We start from the raw sequence: 16,551 nt of genomic DNA, 5'->3' as shown, positions 1-16,551 counted from the left end.
TTTGAGGCAAGCTTGATAATGCAATCGCGAAGAACCTAGTTTTTGAACCGTATCGGTTAGGAGTTTTGATTCCAGTTTTTGTAAATAGGCTCAGTTTGACGAACTGGACTCGATTCATGAGAGAAGAAAGATAATAGTATAATATTATCATTATATTAGTATTAGAAGATGATTGAATGATATTATAAGGTTACCTGGTCTGTTTTAGTTAAAAACAGAAAATCGGTTTAACCGGGTTCACAGTTTACTGGTGCAGCTTAGCACCAGCACTCTCTAATGACTTTAGCAATGCTAAGGCCTCATTATACATGTTCTATTATCATAATAAATATGTTACTAGTGTCATTTATGCTAGTAGCTCAGAAAATAATTTTTAGAGATGTTTTTACGAGTGTTCCGATACACCTAGTTTTAGTAGTTGTATACCAGAGATATTTTAATATTATTTTAATCCACCTCCAAGCCAACCAATCACAGCTCACCCTACACCCCCAAAACCCCCAAGGCTGCCTCATTTGCTCATTGTGGCCGAAAATCACCAAGAGAAAAAGGAGAGAAAGTTCTTGGTTCATAAATCTTCAAAGCTTGATTTCTTCTGAACTAAAACTCAAATCAAAACTCCGATTTCACCAAAATGATCCTCTCTTCTTCCTCTACATAACCATATAACATATCAAGGCTGGAAATAAGGTGAGATGGCTGTCTCCCTCCCTCTTCAATTCGGTTTTCAAGGAAAACCATGTAAACATGTGTTTTCTTGATGTGATTTAGGAGGAAAAAGTGCTAAAGGACCACCTGAAAGTTTAACCAAATTAGGAGCAGCAAAACCAGGTAGGGTTTGGTAAAATTAATCTTGATTGATTGTGTTTGAGATGTGTGATTATGATATGGTTTGGTTATGCTTGAAATTGATTGCTTATATGAGTTATTCTTGGTGAAAGTTTGTTGAAATTTTGATGAAATTTGATGAAATTCAAGCTTTATGTTCATGTTCTTGGAGCAGCTGGAAAAAACGAAACCCTAGAGCTTAAATTGGGGTTCAATTTGTGTTGAAATCATGTAGAAAAGATGGGGTTTTAGTGGCTGCAATTTTATTTTGAATTATGGTAAATATCGGTTGCTGAAAAGACTGAAAAACGGGTAAAAACAGAGAAAGAATCTGAAGAATTTATGAAGAACACGAAGAACACTTTGAGTGTGGTGAAGAACAATGAAGAACACCTTTTTGATTCATAAAAGGGCAAGGAAGTAATTATTTTGGTGTTTGAGGGGTTATTTTGTAATTTCTGAAAGTTAGGGTGGTTAAAGTAGAAATATTAAAAGTTACGGGTGGTAAAAAGTGAATTCTAAAGGTTAAAGGTTAAAGTAAAGTTAATTTTCGAAAATTAATAGTAAAATAATAAATAATAATAAAATATTAAATAATAATATTTAATTAAAAATAATATTTTAATAAAAATAATAAAATAATGCGAAAAAGGCAGTTTTCTGTAAAAGTTTTAGAAAGACAACTTTAAGTGCAGAATCTCATAGTTACCTTCATAAAACACTTAGGGAGTGGTAAGAACATATTAGCGAGGCAAAGATAAAAGAAAGATAAAAAGTTAAAGGAAAGATAAAAACCAAAGAAAAGTCTGTAAAGTCTTAATAACAGAAGAACAGACATAGACTAGCGAACGAACTAGGGCAACATAGTTAGTCCTTGAGTTGCGACTAGGGTTAGGTATTATATGAAAAGTTAAACTGTTTCAGTATAGACTTAATGAACCTATACTTGGGACAGGCAAACTATTCATACCGAGATTTACATAAGCTTTAAATAAATACATTAAGCAGAAAAAAGAGTAATCAGAGCAGAGTAAAGAAACACAGAGAACAGAGTAACTAGAGCAGAATAAAGGGATACAGAGAAAAGAGTAATCAGGGCAAAGTAAAAAGACAAAGAGAAAAGAGTAATGTGATAAAGAGAAATGGTTTGAGCCAAGATATTGTAAAAGTGAAAGATGTAAAGTTTGTATAGTATGATTGAACAGAGAAAGAAAGAGATATTGCATAAGAATGTGAATGTGATGACGAATAATGAGAATGATAATGAATGATGATAATAAGAATGATTATGTAAGAATCTGCTACAGAGAGGCAGTCAGATAGATGGTGGTACGACCACTGAGAACGCTTTCCTGGGATACCTTGCTATAATGCTTTGCTGTAAGACAGAGGTTGCTTACAGAGGTATCAAGATGAATGTGCTCCTATAAGACAGAGGTTGCTTATAGTGAGTGTGTTGTTGCTCCTGTAAGACAGAGGTTGCTTACAGTGAGTATGTTGTTGCTCCTGTAAGACAGAGGTTGCTTACAGTGAGTCTGTTGGGCATATATCAGCTAATAAGTTTCGCCCTGTAAGACAAAGGTTGCTTGCAGTGGATACCCTGCAAGACAAAGGTTGCTTGCAGTGGATATTGCCAACAGGAAAGCCCTATCCAGACAGAGGTTGCTGGATAACGTCGGGAGCGGGTTAGTAACCGACAGATGAGCTCATTACCTGCACTAGGGCTAGACATGCATCATACTTGGTTGCACATTTACTCTGTTATGGTTGATTGTTTGAATGCATGTTTTCTTTGTTTGTATTCTATTCACTGTGTCTGTGTTTTATTTTCTTGTATTCTCTTGTTTGTGTTCTGCTTTCTATTTTCTATATTTTCTCTAAGTTATCTGCTTCTTCCGTCCACTGCTTCTCGATATTCTGCTATTTAACTGCTAAACAACACGAAATTAATGAACTTAACTAATAACCCCGACCCTACTAAGAACTCCCCAGTTCTTACCCCTTCTCTCTCCTTCCCCCTCCAGATGGAAACATGAGTACCCTTCCGTAGTTCGCTGATGACTGTTCGTAAAGAGAATTCCGCTCTAGGTAGTCTTCTGAGTCTAGGGTGAATTCCGTTCTCTGTTCATATGTATATACGGTGAGGCCAGCCAACGTCTGCACCCCGCTTATCTACAAACTTTAGCCTAACTCCTTCGTACGATGTTGCCGTTATGTGGCCACTCGATGAAGTACTTGAGAGACGCTCTTTGATGTCATATGATCGTGCAAAGGAGTAGTATACGACCTTCCACCTTTTGATGACGTTCCACCTGACTTGAGTTGTGAAGACTTAGAACGTCTTTTCCCTCGCTTTAGTAGTTTAGAGGGACTAGGCGAGTATAAAGTCTAGGCTAGCCTGGGTGCCAGCTTAGGGACTTCTTGAACAGGTCAGGACCTGGGATGTTGTATATATATATATATATATGTGTGTATATAGATATTATCTAGCTATATCTAGGGGTGTTCTAACTAAAAGTCTATACTCTAATAAAGGCTGGATCACTAAATGTTGTTAGCTGCTTGTGATGTAATTATGTGTGGTTGCTTATAACTGTTTCATCTGTTATTATTTGTGAATTGATTATAAATGATTATGTTTATTAATCCAAACGTTTTCAAAAAAAAAAGTACCTCGTAAAATAACTATGCTTTTAACAACGAATCAGGCTCATATAATAAATAATAGATAATAATTAGGTAGACAAGTTGGTAGCGCTCAGTTTCTAGTATGATTATGACGTACCAGAAATTGGGTCGTTACAAAATGGATGATGATTGGTGGACGAAATTGTGATCCTCAAAGTTGGTCTCTTTGTATTTGTGTGAAATCAAAAATACCCCAAAGAGATCATGGTGTGATAAATTGGGATCTTTATAATCCCTGCTGTGATCATAACTCCGTTCAACTTAACCAGCAAGTGTACTGGGTCATCCAAGTAATACCTTACGTGAGTAAGGGTTGATCCCACAGAGATTGTTGGTATGAAGCAAGCTATGGTCACCTTGTAAATCTCAGTTAAGTGGATTCATAGAGTCAAATGTAATTGGATTAGATAATTTAAAAGATAAATAAAATAAAAGGGATAGAAATACTTATGTAAATTAATAGTGGGAATTTCAGATAGGCATATGGAGATGCTGTGCTCCTCTCGTATCTCTACTTTCTTATTACATTCATCCAATCCTTCTTACTCCTTTCCATGGCAAGCTGTATGTAGGGCATCACCGTTGTCAATGGCTACATCCCATCCTCTCAGTGAAAATGGTCCTATGCTCTGTCACAGCACGGCTAATCATCTGTCGGTTCTCAATCAGGTTGGAATAGAATCCCTTGATTCTTTTGCGTTTGTCATCACGCCCAGCCTTCAGGAGTTTGAAGCTCGTCACAGTCATTCAATCCCAGAATCCTACTCGGAATACCATAGACAAGGTTTAGAATTTCCAGATCCTCATGAATGCCGCCATCTATCTAGCTTATACCACGAAGATTCTGATGGGGAATCTAAGAGATATGCGCCCGGCCTAAAGTAGATCGGAAGTGGTTGTCAGTCACGCGCGTTCATAGGTGAGAATGATGATGAGTGTCACGGATCATCACATTCATCAAGTTGAAGTGCAACGTATATCTTGGAATAAGAATAAAAGAGAATTGAATAGAAAATAATAGTAATCGTATTGAAACTTGAGGTACAGCAGAGCTCCACACCCTTAATCTATGGTGTGTAGAAACTCCACCGTTGAAAATACATAAGTGAAAGGTCCAGGCATGGCCGAATGGCCAGCCCCCAAAACGTGATCAATAGTCTCCTCAGATGAAGAATAAAACAAAACTGAGACCAAAGATGTCTAATACAATAGTAAATTATCCTATTTATACTAGACTAGCCACTAGGGTTTACATGAGTAAGTATTTGATGCATAAATTCACTTTCGGGGCCCACTTGGTGTATGTTTGGGCTGAGCTTGATCTATCCACGAGCTGAGGCTTTTCTTGGAGTTGAACTCCAAGTTATAACGTGTTTTGGGCGTTCAACTCCGGATCATGACGTGTTTCTGGCGTTTAACTCCAGACAACAGCATGTACTTGGCGTTCAACGCCAAGTTACGTCGTCAATTTCCAAATAAAGTACGGACTATTATATATTTCTGGAAATCTCTGGATATCTACTTTCCAACGCCGTTGAGAGTGCGCCATTTGGAGTTCTGTAGCTCCAGAAAATCCATTTCGAGTGTAGGGAGGTCAGATTCCAACAGCATCAGCAGTCCTTTTGTCAGCCTTTTTCAGAGTTTTGCTCAAGTCCCTCAATTTCAACCAGAAATTACCTGAAATCACAGAAAAACACACAAACTCATATTAAAGTCCAGAAATGTGAATTTAACATAAAAACTAATGAAAACATCCCTAAAAGTAGCTTGAACTTACTAAAAACTACCTAAAAACAATGCCAAAAAGCGTATAAATTATCCGCTCATCACAACACCAAACTTAAATTGTTGCTTATCCCCAAGCAACTAAAAATCAAATAAGATAAAAAGAAGAGAATATACTATAAATTCCAAAATATCAATGAATATTAATTCTAATTAGATGAGCGGGACTTGTAGCTTTTTGCTTCTGAACAGTTTTGGCATCTCACTTTTTCCTTTGAAGTTTAGAATGATTGGCTTCTCTAGGAACTTAGAATTCCGGATAGTGTTTTTGATTCTCCTAGTTAAGTATGTTGATTCTTGAACACAGCTACTTATGAGTCTTGGCCGTGGCCCTAAGCATTTTGTTTTCCAGTATTACCACCAGATACATAAATGCCACAGACACATGACTGGGTGAACCTTTTCAGATTGTGACTCAGCTTTGCTAGAGTCCCCAGTTAGAGGTGTCCAGAGCTCTTAAGCACACTCTTTTTGCTTTGGATCACGACTTTAACCACTCAGTCTCAGGCTTTTCACTTGGACCTGCATGCCACAAGCACATGGTTAGGGACAGCTTGATTTAGCCGCTTAGGCCTGGATTTTAATTCCTTGGGCCCTCCTATCCACTGATGCTCAAAGCCTTGGATCCTTTTTACCCTTGCCTTTTGGTTTTAAGGGCTATTGGCTTTTTCTGCTTGCTTTTTCTTCCTTTCTTTCTATTTTTTTTCTCGCCATTTTTTTTTTCTCTTTTTTTTCGCAATCTTTTGTTTTTCACTGCTTTTTCTTGCTTCAAGAATCAATTTTATGATTTTTCAGATTATCAATAACATTTCTCTTTGTTCATCATTCTTTCAAGAGCCAACAATTTTAACATTCATAAACAACAATATCAAAAGACATATGCACTGTTCAATCATTCATTCAGAAAACAAAAAGTATTGTCACCACATCAATATAATTAAATTAAATTCAAAGATAAATTCGAAATTTATGTACTTTTTGTTCTTTTGAATTAAAATATTTTTCATTTAAGAGAGGTGAAGGATTAATGGATTTTATTCATAGCTTTAAGACATAGTTACTACATACTAATGATCATGAAATAAAGACACAAAACATAGATAAACACAACATTAAAAACCGAAAATAGAAAGAAATAAAGAACAAGGAATGAATCCACCTTTAGTGGCGTCTTCTTCTTGAAGGTCCAACAATGTCCTTAAGCTCTTCTATGTCCCTTCCTTGCCTTTGTTGTTCCTCCCTCATTGCTCTTTGATCTTCTCTTATTTCATGGAGAATGATGGAGTGCTCATGATGTTCCACCCTTAATTGTTCCACATTGCGGCTTAAATCTTTTAAGGAGGTGTTGAGTTGCTCCCAATAGTTGTTGGGAGGAAAGTGCATCCCTTGAGGCATCTCAGGGATTTCTTGATGATGAGCTTCCTCATGCATCTCTTGAGAACCGTGAAGGGTCTCTCTTGCTTGCTCCATCCTCTTCTTGGTGATGGGATTATCCTCTTCAATGGGGATGTCTCCTTCTATGATAACTCCAGCTGAGTAACATAGATGGCAAATAAGGTGAGGAAAAGCTAGCCTTGCCATGGTGGAGGGCTTGTCGGCTATTTTGTAGAATTCATTGGAGATGACCTCATGAACTTCTACTTCCTCTCCAATCATGATGCTATGAATCATGATGGCCCGATCCACAGTAACTTCAGATCGGTTGCTAGTGGGAATGATGGAGCGTTGAATGAACTCCAACCATCCTCTAGCCACCGGCTTGAGGTCCAGTCTTCTTAGTTGGACTGGCTTGCCTTTGGAGTCTCTCTTCCATTGAGCTCCTTCCACACATATGTCCATTAGGACTTGGTCCAACCTTTGATTAAAGTTGACCCTTCTAGTGTAGGGGCGTTCATCTTCTTGCATCATGGGCAAGTGGAATGCCAACCTTACATTTTTCGGACTAAAATCTAAGTATTTCCCCCGAACCATTGTGAGATAATTCTTTGGATTCGGGTTCATACTTTGATCATGGTTCCTAGCGATCCATGCATTGGCATAGAACTCTTGAACTATTAAGATTCTGACTTGTTGCATGGGGTTGGTTAAGACTTCCCAACCTCTTCTTCGGATCTCATGTCGGATCTCCAGATACTCATTTTTCTTGAGCTTGAAAGGGACCTCAGGGATCACCTTCTTCTTTGCCACAACATCATAGAAGTGGTCTTGATGGCTCTTGGAGATGAATCTTTCCATCTTCCATGACTCGGAGGTGGAAGCTTTTGTCTTCCCTTTTCCTTTTCTAGAGGATTCTCCGGCCTTAGGTGCCATTGATGGTAATGGAAAACAAAAAGATTATGCTTTGACCACACCAAACTTAAAATATTGCTCGTTCTCGAACAATAGAAGAAAGAAGAGAAGAAGAAGAAGAAGAGAATATGGTAGAGGGAGAGATGGAGGTTCGGCCAAGGTGAAGAAGAGGGGTTGTGTTGTGTGAAAATGAAGTAGAATGGAAGGGTATATATAGGGAGAGGGGAGAGTGAAGTTTCGGCCATATAGGGTGGGAATGGGTGGGAAAATGTTTTTGAATTTTGAAGGTAGGTGGGGTTTATGGGGAAGAGTGGATGGATGTGAGTGGTGAAGGGGGTGATTGGGAAGAGGAATTGAGGTGATTGGTGAAGAGTGGTGGGAAGTGTGACATGGGGAATACTCATCACAAAATAGGATTAGGAGGTAAGGTGGGAATATAGTAGGTGGGGATCCTGTGGGGTCCACAGATCCTGAGGTGTCAAGGAATTCCATCCTTGCACCAAATAGGCATGTAAATTGCCTTTTCACACCATTCTGGCGTTTAAATTCCGTGTGGTGCACATTCTGGGCGTTCAACGCCTATGTAAAGCATGTTTCTGGCGTTGAACGCCAGTTTCATGCTTGTTACTGGCGTTCAACGCCAGCTTTTCTTCTCTAGGCACATTCCTGGCGTTCAGCGCCAGAATGTTGCTTGTTTCTGGCGTTCAGCGCCAGGTTGATGCTCTGTTCTGGCGTTGAACGCCAGCCAGATGCTCCTTACTGGCGTTGAACGCCAGCCTGTGCTTCCTCCAGGGTGTGATTTTTCTTCTGCTGTTTTTGATTATGTTTTTAATTTTTATATTTTTTTCGTGACTCCTCATGATCATGTACCTAATAAAACACAAAATAAAAATAATATAAAATAAAATAAAAATTAGATAAATAAAATTGGGTTGCCTCCCAACATGCGCTTCTTTAATGTCAATAGCTTGACAGTGGCTCTCATGGAGCCACAAGGTGATCAGGTCAGTGTTGTATAGTCCCAACACCAAACTTAGAGTTTGGATATGGGATCTTAACACCAAACTTAGAGTTTGGTTGTGGCCTCACAACACCAAACTTAGAGTTTGACTGTGGGGGCTCTTCTTGACTCTGAACTGAGAGAAGCTCTTCATGCTTACTCTCTTTTGTCACAGAGGAATGGCCATGTGCCTTAAACACAAGGTAGTCCCCATTCATTTGAAGGACTAATTTACCTCTGTTGACATCTATCACAGCTTCTGCTGTGGCTAGGAAAGGTCTTCCAAGGATGATGCATTCATCCTCTTTCTTCCTAGTGTCTAAGATTACGAAATCAACAGGGATGTAAAGGCCTTCAACCTTGACTAACACGTCCTCTACTAATCCATAAGGTTGTCTTACTAACTTGTCTGCCAATTGTAATGAGAACAAGGCAGGTTGTACCTCAATGATCCCCAGCTTCTCCATTACAAAGAGTGGCATAAGATTTATCCCTGACCCTAGATCACATAGAGCTTTTTCAAAGGTCATGGTACCTATGGTACAAGGTATTAAGAACTTGCCAGGATCTTGTTTCTTTTGAGGTAGAGTCTTCTGAATCCCAGTATCTAGTTCACTAATGAGCAAGGGAGGTTCACTTTCCCAAGTCTCATTACCAAACAACTTGGCATTCAGCTTCATGATAGCTCCTAAATATTGAGCAACTTGCTCTCCAGTCACATCTTCATCCTCTTCAGAGGAAGAATAGTCTTCAGAGCTCATGAATGGCAGAAGGAGATTTAATGGAATCTCTATGGTCTCTATATGAGCCTCAGATTCCTTTGGATCCTTAATAGGAAACTCCTTCTTGCTTGAGAGACGTCCCAAGAGGTCTTCTTCACTAGGATTTTCGTCCTCTTCCTCCCTTGTGTATTTGGCCACATTGATCACATCAATGGCCTTGCACTCTCCTTTTGGATTCTCTTCTGTATTGCTTGGGAGAATACTGGGAGGAGTTTCACTGACTTTCTTACTCAGCTGGCCCACTTGTGCCTCCAGATTTCTAATGGAGGATCTTATTTCATTCATGAAACTGAAAGTGGCCTTTGACAGATCAGAGACTAGATTGGCTAAATTAGAAGTGTTTTGTTCAGAATTCTCTGTCTGTTGCTGAGAAGATGATGGATATGGCTTGCTATTGCTCAGCCTATTACGTCCACCATTGTTAAAGCCTTGTTGAGGCTTTTGTTGATCCTTCCATGAGAAATTTGGATGATTTCTCCATGATGAGTTATAGGTGTTTCCATAAGGTTCACCCATGTAATTAACCTCTGCCATGGCAGGGTTCTCAGGATCATAAGCTTTTTCAGAAGCTGCCTCTTTAGTACTGTTGGATACATGTTGCCATCCATTCAAACTTTGAGAGATCATGTTGACCTGTTGAGTCAACACTTTGTTCTGAGCCAATATGGCATTCAGAGCATCAATTTCAAGAACTCCTTTCTTCTGAGGTATCCCATTATTCACGAAATTCCTCTCAGAAGTGTACATGAATTGGTTGTTTGCAACCATGTCAATGAGTTCTTGAGCCTCTTCAAGTGTTTTCTTTAGGTGAATAGATCCACCTGCAGAATGGTCCAATGACATTTTTGAAAATTCCGATAGACCATAATAGAATATATCTAATAAGGTCCAGTCTGAAAACATGTCAGATGGACACCTTTTGGTCAGCTGCTTGTATCTTTCCCAAGCTTCATAGAGGGATTCACCATCTTTCTGTTTGAAGGTTTGAACATCCACTCTCAGCTTGCTCAGCTTTTGAGGAGGAAAGAATTTATCCAAGAAGGCAGTGACCAGCTTATCCCAGGAATCCAGGCTATCCTTGGGTTGTGAATCCAACCATATTCTAGCTCTGTCTCTTACAGCAAAAGGGAAAAGCATGAGTCTGTAGACTTCAGGATCAACTCCATTCGTCTTTACAGTCTCACAAATCTGCAAGAACTCAGTTAAAAACTGGTAAGGATCTTCAAATGGAAGTCCATAAAACTTGCAGTTTTGTTGCATTAAGGCAACTAGCTGAGGTTTCAGTTCAAAGTTGTTGGCTCCAATGGTAGGAATGGAGATGCTTCTTCCATCAAATTTGGACGTTGGCTTTGTGAAGTCACCAAGCATTCTCCTTGCATTATTATTGTTTTCGGCTGCCATCTCCTTCTCTTGTTCTAATATTTCTGAAAGGTTACCTTTAGATTGTTGTAATTTAGCTTCTCTTAATTTTCTCTTCAGAGTCCTTTCAGGTTCTGGATCAATTTCAACAAGAGTGCCTTTATCCTTGTTCCTGCTCATATGAAAGAGAAGAAAACAAGAAAAGAAAGAGAAATACTCTATGTCACAGTATAGAGATTCCTTTATGTTAGTAGAAGAAGAAAGGGGATAAGAGTGAAGAAGAATGGGTTCGGATATTTAGATGGAGAGAGGTGAAGAGAGGTGTTAGTAAATAAATAATTAAATAGAATAAGAAAAGAGAGGGAGAATTTTCGAAAATTATTTTGAAAAAGGGATTAGTAATTTTTGAAAATTAGAGATAAGATAAGATTAAAATTAAAATTTAAAACAATTAAAAAGAATTTTTGAAAAAGAGAGAAGTATTTTCGAAAATTAAAGAGGGTAGAGTAATTAGGTGGTTTTGAAAAAGATAAGAAACAAACAAAAAGTCAAAGAGTTAGTTGAAAAAGATATTAAACTCAAATTTGAAAAGATAAGAAGATAAGAAGTTAGATAAGATATTTTGAAATCAAATTTTGAAAAAGATAAAATTTTTGAAAAAGATAAGATAAAAGATAAAAAGATATGTTTTTAAATTTAAAATTACTTACTTCACTAACAAGAAACTTCAAGATAAGATTCTAGAACTTAAAGATTGAACCTTTCTTAACAAGAAGGTAATAAACTTCAAATTTTTGAACCAATCACATTACTTGTTAGCTAATTTTCGAAAATTAGATATAAGATAAGAAAAAGATTTTGAAAATATTTTGAAAAAGATTTTTGGAATTTTTCGAAAATAATGAAAAAGATATGATTTTTTTGAAAAAGATTTTGAAAAGATAAGATTTTAAAATTGAAATTTTGACTTGACTTGTAAGAAATAACTAATTTTTAAAAATTTTTTGACCAAGTCAACCCAAAATTTCGAAAATTTGGAGGGAATTAAGGAAAAGATATTTTTTTGATTTTTGAATTTTTAACGATGAGAGAGAAAAACATAAAAATGACCCAAAATATGAAAATTTTGGATCAAACACATAATGCATGCAAGAACACTATGAATGTCAAGATGAACACCAAAAACACTTTGAAGATCATGATGAACATCAAGAACATATTTTTGAAAAATTTTTGATGCAAAGAAAACATGCAAGACACCAAACTTAGAAATCTTTAATGCGTGGACTCTAACAAACGAAAAATGCATATGAAAAACAACAAATAACACAAAACAAGAAATCATCAAGATCAAACAAGAGGATTTACCAAGAACATCTTGAAGATCATGAAGAACACTATGAATGCATGAATTTTCGAAAAATGCAAGAAAATTTTTTTTAAAGCATGAAATTGACACCAAACTTAAAATTGACTCAAGACTCAAACAAGAAACACAAAATATTTTTGGTTTTTATGATTTTATTAATTTTTTTGGATTTGTATTAATTTTTTCGAAAATAAAATTTGGGAAAACGAAAAAGAAAAGAAAAATTTTGAAAAAGATTTTTGGAAAAAATTTTTGAAAAGAAAATTACCTAATCTGAGCAACAAGATGAACCGTCAGTTGTCCATACTCGAACAATCCCCGGCAACGGCGCCAAAAACTTGGTGGACGAAATCGTGATCCTTAAAGTTGGTCTCTTTGTATTCGTGTGAAATCAAAAATACCCCAAAGAGATCATGGTGTGATAAATTGGGATCTTTATAATCCCTGGTGTGATCATAACTCCGTTCAACTTAACCAGCAAGTGTACTGGGTCATCCAAGTAATACCTTACGTGAGTAAGGGTTGATCCCACAGAGATTGTTGGTATGAAGCAAGCTATGGTCACCTTGTAAATCTCAGTTAAGTGGATTCATAGAGTCAAATGTAATTGGATTAGATAATTTAAAAGATAAATAAAATAAAAGGGATAGAAATACTTATGTAAATTAATAGTGGGAATTTCAGATAGGCATATGGAGATGCTGTGCTCCTCTCGTATCTCTACTTTCTTATTACATTCATCCAATCCTTCTTACTCCTTTCCATGGCAAGCTGTATGTAGGGCATCACCGTTGTCAATGGCTACATCCCATCCTCTCAGTGAAAATGGTCCTATGCTCTGTCACAGCACGGCTAATCATCTGTCGGTTCTCAATCAGGTTGGAATAGAATCCCTTGATTCTTTTGCGTTTGTCATCACGCCCAGCCTTCAGGAGTTTGAAGCTCGTCACAGTCATTCAATCCCAGAATCCTACTCGGAATACCATAGACAAGGTTTAGACTTTCCAGATCCTCATGAATGCCGCCATCTATCTAGCTTATACCACGAAGATTCTGTTGGGGAATCTAAGAGATATGCGCCCGGCCTAAAGTAGAACGGAAGTGGTTGTCAGTCACGCGCGTTCATAGGTGAGAATGATGATGAGTGTCACGGATCATCACATTCATCAAGTTGAAGTGCAACGTATATCTTGGAATAAGAATAAAAGAGAATTGAATAGAAAATAATAGTAATTGTATTGAAACTTGAGGTACAGCAGAGCTCCACACCCTTAATCTATGGTGTGTAGAAACCCCACCGTTGAAAATACATAAGTGAAAGGTCCAGGCATGGCCGAATGGCCAGCCCCCAAAACGTGATCAATAGTCTCCTCAGATGAAGAATAAAACAAAACTGAGACCAAAGATGTCTAATACAATAGTAAATTATCCTATTTATACTAGACTAGCCACTAGGGTTTACATGAGTAAGTATTTGATGCATAAATTCACTTTCGGGGCCCACTTGGTGTATGTTTGGGATGAGCTTGATCTATCCACGAGCTGAGGCTTTTCTTGGAGTTGAACTCCAAGTTATAACGTGTTTTGGGCGTTCAACTCCGGATCATGACGTGTTTCTGGCGTTTAACTCCAGACAGCAGCATGTACTTGGCGTTCAACGCCAAGTTACGTCGTCAATTTCCGAATAAAGTCTAAACTATTAAATATTGCTGAAAAGCTCTGGATGTCTACTTTTCAACGCCGTTGAGAGCGCGCCATTTGGAGTTTTGTAGCTCCAGAAAATCCATTTCGAGTGCAGGGAGGTCAGATTCCAACAGCATTAGCAGTCCTTTTGTCAGCCTTTTTTAGAGTTTTGCTCAAGTCCCTTAATTTTAGCCAGAAATTACCTGAAATCACAGAAAAACACACAAACTCATAGTAAAGTCCAGAAATGTGAATTTAACATAAAAACTAATGAAAACATCCCTAAAAGTAGCTTGAACTTACTAAAAACTACCTAAAAATAATGCCAAAAAGCGTATAAATTATCCGCTCATCAATGATGAATAAGGAAGGGATATGATATTATATATATGCTATTATTGATGGCTAAATGCATGATACATAATGATATGATGATTGATGATTGAACTGAGAAGGAATGAATGAATGTATGTTTGAGATATCTGGGTAGTAGCAAGGATGGTGGTTCATCCTGCTTGCTTCAAGTCATGGCTTGAGATTTGATAATAATGATGATTATTTTAGATTGAATGAATGTATGTTTCAGATACCTGGGCAGTAGCAAGGATTGTGGTTCATCCCGGTTGCTCCAGGTTAGTGATGGTAATGCTTGGGTAGTAGCAGCAGTAGTGGATTATTCCACTTGCTCCAGGTTGAGCTTTTTAACACCTGCCTGGGTAGTAGTGGTTCTTCTACTCGCTCTGGGTTAAGCAGACAGTAGTAACGGTGTTGTAGCTCAAACCCACTTGCTTCGTAATGGGTGTTTTTGTCCATGGTTAGCTACCAAGACTTGTTGAGTTGGCTATATAACCAATAGATGAGACTCATCAGCCATAAGACATGCATGCATCATATGTATCTATGTGTTTATTTGGTGTGTTTTGTTTGGAATGCCTAACTGATTGCATAAACTACTTGCTACCTGTTTATCTATTGTACCTGAATCCTAATTGTGATTTCCTTGTATATAATAATTTTGTTTGAAATAAATGGTTCTAGTGGCAGTTGGGAAGTTCGGGGGAGTGGGAAAGGGGAATATTAGATAGAATGAAGATCTTTAGCTAGTTGCCTAATCTATTTTGGTTTAGCTATGTTTTATAAGATTAAATCATATGTCGGATGTTCTAGGATCGTCTTTGGATTTTCCGGGACATTATATGTTAGAGATGTGGGCACTGTTACCATGCTGAGAACTTTTGGTTCTCACGCCATACATATTTTGTGGTTTTTAGATGTAGGACGTGAGGCATCTTGCTGACGCATTTTGAAAGCTTCTTATAGCGAAGACCTTTTGCATTTTAGGGCTTTACTCTTGGTTATGTTGTTTAGATGTAGATGCTTATTATGTCCACCATTTATGTTTATGATGTCTTTTTCCTCTTAGAGGTTATTTTGGAGAAACAAGCTCTGAAAATTGTATTTTGGGTTCTCTTATATATATGTATATATACTTATGTGCACTGGCCAATTTATCTTCGCAAGACGATTCTTGAGCTTTGTTGCTTGTATCTTGGAACTCTTTAGTATATGACCATGCCTAGCTTACTGATGAGCGGATAATTTTATATGCTTTTTGGCATTGTTTTTAGTATGTTTTTAGTATGTTTTAGTCAGTTTTTAGTATATTTTTATTAGTTTTTAGTTAAAATTCACTTTTCTGGACTTTACTATGAGTTTGTGTGTTTTTTTGTGATTTCAGGTATTTTCTGGCTGAAATTGAGGGACCTGAGCAAAAATCTGATTCAGAGGCTGAAAAGGACTACAGATGCTGTTGGATTCTGACCTCCCTGCACTCGAAGTAAATTTTCTGGAGCTACAGAAGCCCAATTGGCGCGCTCTCAACTGCGTTGGAAAGTAGACATCCTGGGCTTTCCAGCAATATATAATAGTCCATACTTTGCTTGAGATTTGATGGCTCAAACCGACGTTCCAAATCAGCTAAAAACTACCCGGCGTTAAACGCCGGAACTGGCACAAGAATGGGAGTTAAACGCCCAAACTAGCATAAAAGCTGGCGTTTAACTCCAAGAAGAGTCTCTACACGAAAATGCTTCAATGCGCAGCCCAAGCACACACCAAGTGGGCCCGGAAGTGGATTTTTATGTCACTTACTCATCCTTGTAAACCCTAGGCTACTAGTTCTCTACAAATAGGACCTTTTGCTATTGTATTTTCATCTTTCAATCAGAGATCTTTCAATCAGAGATCTTTCAATCAGAGATCTTTTGATCATGTTTTTATGATTGAACCCTCTTTGGGAGGCTGGCCATTCGGCCATACCTAGACCTTGTTCTTATATATTTTCAACGGTGGAGTTTCTACACACCATATATTAAGGTGTGGAGCTCTGCTATACCTCGAGTATTAATGCAATTACTATTGTTCTTCTATTCAATTCAGCTCATTCTTGTTCTAAGATAATCATTCGCACCCAAGAACATGATGAATGTGATGATTATGTGACGCTCATCATCATTCTCACTTATGAACGCGTGCTTGACAACCACTTCCGTTCTACAAGCAAACAAGGCTTGAATGTTTATCTCTTGGATTTCTTAATTAGAATCTTCGTGGTATAAGGTATAATTGATGGCGGCATTTAAGAGAATCCAGAAGGTCTAAACCTTGTCTGTGGTTTTCTGAGTAAGATTCAATGATTGAATGACTGTGACGAGCTTCAAACTCCTGAAGGCTGGGCGTTAGTGACAGACGCAAAAGAATCACTGGAT

At 37.7% G+C, this 16,551-nt stretch overlaps 1 long non-coding RNA gene across 1 annotated transcript; it reads left to right on the top strand.

Moving 5' to 3' along the window:
* Positions 1-534: 534 nt before the first annotated feature.
* LOC140184584 (uncharacterized) lies at positions 535-16,006 on the top strand. Its single transcript, XR_011881662.1, has 3 exons — positions 535-690; positions 772-831; positions 15,522-16,006. It is a non-coding gene; the product is annotated as an uncharacterized lncRNA (long non-coding RNA).
* Positions 16,007-16,551: the final 545 nt, after the last annotated feature.

The sequence above is a fragment of the Arachis hypogaea genome, chromosome 5 (assembly GCF_003086295.3).
Source record: "Arachis hypogaea cultivar Tifrunner chromosome 5, arahy.Tifrunner.gnm2.J5K5, whole genome shotgun sequence".
Taxonomy (NCBI): Eukaryota; Viridiplantae; Streptophyta; class Magnoliopsida; order Fabales; family Fabaceae; genus Arachis; species Arachis hypogaea.
This window is presented reverse-complemented; position numbering and strand designations above follow the sequence as displayed.